General features: G+C 47.2%; 1 protein-coding gene across 2 annotated transcripts in view; it reads right to left on the bottom strand.

The window, feature by feature from the left end:
* LCOR (ligand dependent nuclear receptor corepressor) overlaps nucleotides 1–504 on the bottom strand; it is a 109,354-nt gene extending 108,850 nt beyond the window's left edge. For both annotated transcript variants that reach the window (XM_007456192.1, XM_007456195.1), the window contains exon 1: nucleotides 365–504. The gene's annotated coding sequence lies outside the window, so the exon portion shown is untranslated. The remainder of the gene's footprint in view (nucleotides 1–364) is intronic.
* Nucleotides 505–3,444: the final 2,940 nt, after the last annotated feature.

The following is a 3,444-nucleotide window of genomic DNA, read 5'->3' as shown; positions in this document are numbered from 1 at the left end:
GGGCGGCGGCGCGCGGCGAGCCTCCACAATAAGCCAGCTGCGGCGCCGGGCCTGGAAGGAGGGAGGGAGGGAAGAAGGGGTGGGAAGGAAGAAGGAGAGGAAGGGCACGCGCTCCCGCCCGAGAGCCCGCCCCGGCGAGGGCGCGCGGAGGGGAGGGGCCGGCGCGCGCGCTCAGGCCCGAGCACGGGGAGCCCGCCCGGAGGTCGCGCGCCCGCACCCCGGGGGGTTGGGGGAGGGGGACGCCCAAACCTTAGAGGGCGGGCGGGCCAGAGCAGCAATTGCTCTCTCCCGGCTCCCTCCCTCGTTCCGGGCGGCCGGCGGCGGGGTGGCCCGAGAGCCGGAGGCAGCCGGGGGAGGGTCTCACCTACACAGTGAATGAGCTTGTGGCGCCAAGAGTCCAGTTCTTGCCGAAAGCCGCGTCTCTCAACGGAGCATTGCTGCCGCCTACACACCCTCGCCATCTTCTGCCGCCCGCCCGGCCCTGCCTCCGCCGCGGCCCCGCGCACGCCCAGCCGCGTCGCCCGGGGCCGCGCACGCACCCGCGGCCTGGGCGTCGCGCCTCCCGCCGGGGGCGGCGCGGGGGCAGGGCCGGCCTCACCTCACGGTGGCCCCGGCGTGGCCCGGGGGGCGGCTTGGGCGCGCGCCCGACCCGCACCCAGCGGTGCGCGATCTCCCGGCTTGCGGTCTCCGCGGCCGCTGCTTCTTCTGGCCTTCCAGGAGGCGCCTTCCAGCGGTCGGAGCTGGGCCCCGCCGGCCCCGTGCTGACAGCCCCCAAGGCCACGGCTGTCCCTTCCTTTCCCTTCCCGGGGCTTTTTGTTTCTTAAACCAGCCCCATTTATCACTTCCAACCTGCCTATCGCCTGACACCAACTGTTGCAAGTTCTGTGGTAACTGCTTCCCTGAACTTCTAGATCGAAACCGCTCCTCCCAGGAGCCTATTTAAGAAGCAGAATTGAGAATAAATGCCTGGATGCCCGTGGAGGCACTGAGCCCTAGAGTTTTAAAAGGTGAGGATACATTTTAAGTCATTGAAAGGCAGCGGGCATTCGTAAACCCAGTAAGAAATTGAAATCAAACGTTTTAAATTAATATTTAAAAACCAGGAGATTTCTATTAGCAAGACTGATCACAGGCAAAATTCTAAAATTGGTGTATTCAGAAGCCCTCCTGTGTTATGTGGAAAGGGGTTTTTAAAAATTGTGCTAAAGTGAGGATGATATTTCGAAAGAAGGCTTAATTAACAGTAATTAAAGCAGAGTGTTGGAAATTGGCTTAATATTTCAGGAAAGAACTCGAAGAGAAATATTTTCGATGGCGAAGGGATTTTCAGGTGAAAATCTGGGATAATTAAATCACCCTGTGCAGGGCACTACCTGTTCCATTTAAACATGGTGCTGATTTTAATTACTTGACTGTTATTTGGGAGAGAAAGAGAAAAGAGAGAAAAAAGACGGAGTGAAAAAGGAAAGGAGAAAGTGCGGGGGCAGGAGGAAAAACAACATAGACCCCTCTTTACCAATAGGCCCAGTACCCTAGGACTCTGACCTCTTTCCTGCTTTTGGGGTTTAAGATTAAGGATGGTGCATTCCTACTTTTAGATATTTAAATTTAAATTTGAAGACTTAATTTCTGTAGTAGGTAAAACAAAGTCGTTAAATACTTGACATCAAGGATCCCATTGGAGTATAGATTTTTGTCTTTTCAAAGGCAGTGGTCCTGGTTCTCTGAACCAGGCGCTTGTGGAGTGGCGTGTCCATCCACAAAGAGATAGACTAGGTGGGCCTCTTAGGTAGGAGGGGTTTGAGGTGTATGAATAGAAAGGCACCTTCAGCCCCGCAAATCTTAAAACCAATGATTTTCCCACAATTCTCAGAAGTCAACACTATTTCGTTGCCTTAAAAGTACGTCAAATGAACAAACTATTAAGTCAGGAAGTATTGGGTTTCTGTGTACGTGAAACTATCCTGAGTGATGAGGGGACAGGACAAATACAAGATAAAAGATTGCTATGGACAGCCGTCCTGCGCGTGTGATGGCAAGACGTCTTATATCACCAATCTGAAACTTCCTGTCTTCACCGCGAGGTGGTGCGTTTGAGTCTGCTAGCTTTTAACCAAGTTCCTATGGTTTTTGGAAGTATGTTTCATAAAGTTTCAAATAAATGAACATGCTACTCTAAAATGAGTTAATAATTAATATATTTTCCAATAACCCCATATAAGTTGTTTAAAAATCATCAAGTCAAGGGTATTACTTCCTCAACACAATCCCTTTACAAGTCTCAGACATATAGATTAAGAGGATCCTAGAGACTTCAGAGATCAACTCTAAAATAAGGTATAGATTCTCTAATTTGAGGTATGGAATTGGAAGCCCAAATAAGTAACAGTCACTCCTCATTTCCCCCGCTCTCCTCAACCCCTGGCAACAGCTAATTTACTTTTAGTTTCTATGAATTTTCTTATTGTAGACATTTCACACGAATGGAATCCTACAACTTGTGGTCTTTTGCGACTGGTTGTTTTCACCGAACACAGTATTTTCAAGGTTCATCCACGTTGTAGCATGTATCAATACCTACTTCCTTTTTATTGCCAAATAATATTTCATTGTACGGATATATGATGTTTTGTCTATCCATTCCAGTTAATGGATATTTTGATTGTTTTCACTTTTGGGGTATTATAAATAACGCTGCTATGAATATTTGTGCACAAACTTTTGTGTGGACATATGTTTTTATGTTTATTTTATATATGAATCTGTATGGGAATTCCCTGGCGGTCCAGTGGTTAGGACTCGGCGCTTTCACTGCTGGGACCCAGCTTCTATCCCTGGTTGGGGAACTAGGATCCCACAAGCTGTGCAGCATGGCCAAATAAATAAATAGATATGAATATGTATCACAAGTATTTTGAAATAATTTCAAATTACAGAGAAGTTGCAAGAACTCCCATGTCCTCTTCACTTAGATTTCCTAATTGTAATATCTTACCACATCTGCTTTCACTCTGTGTTTGTATCTATATACATGGTCTCATTGTTTTGGTTGAGTCTTTTTATGAACAATCTTATAAAATTGTATAGACTTGATACCCTATCAGCCCTAAACATCCAGTGCGTATATCCACAAAACAAAGGCGCTCTCCTTCATAACCATTACATAAACTTCCAAGTCAGGAAGTCAACATTCATACAACACAGACTCCATTAAAATTTCACTTTCTGTCCATCGATGTCTTTTTTCCTTTTCTGGTCCAAAATCCCATCTAGGAACTTACGTTGAATTTAATTGTCATGTATTTCACTCTCCTTGAATCTGGAACAATTTCTGTCTTTCCTTGTTTTTTATGACCTTGACAGTTTTAAAAAGAACAGGGCTTTCATTCCATAGGATGATCCTCAACTGGGTCCATTTACTGTTCTTCATGACTAGACTCAGGA

This window comes from Lipotes vexillifer, unplaced genomic scaffold (assembly GCF_000442215.2).
Source record: "Lipotes vexillifer unplaced genomic scaffold, Lipotes_vexillifer_v1.1 scaffold184, whole genome shotgun sequence".
NCBI lineage: Eukaryota > Metazoa > Chordata > Mammalia > Artiodactyla > Lipotidae > Lipotes > Lipotes vexillifer.
The sequence above is the reverse complement of the archived record's forward strand: the minus strand, read 5'-3'. Positions and strand labels throughout refer to the sequence as shown.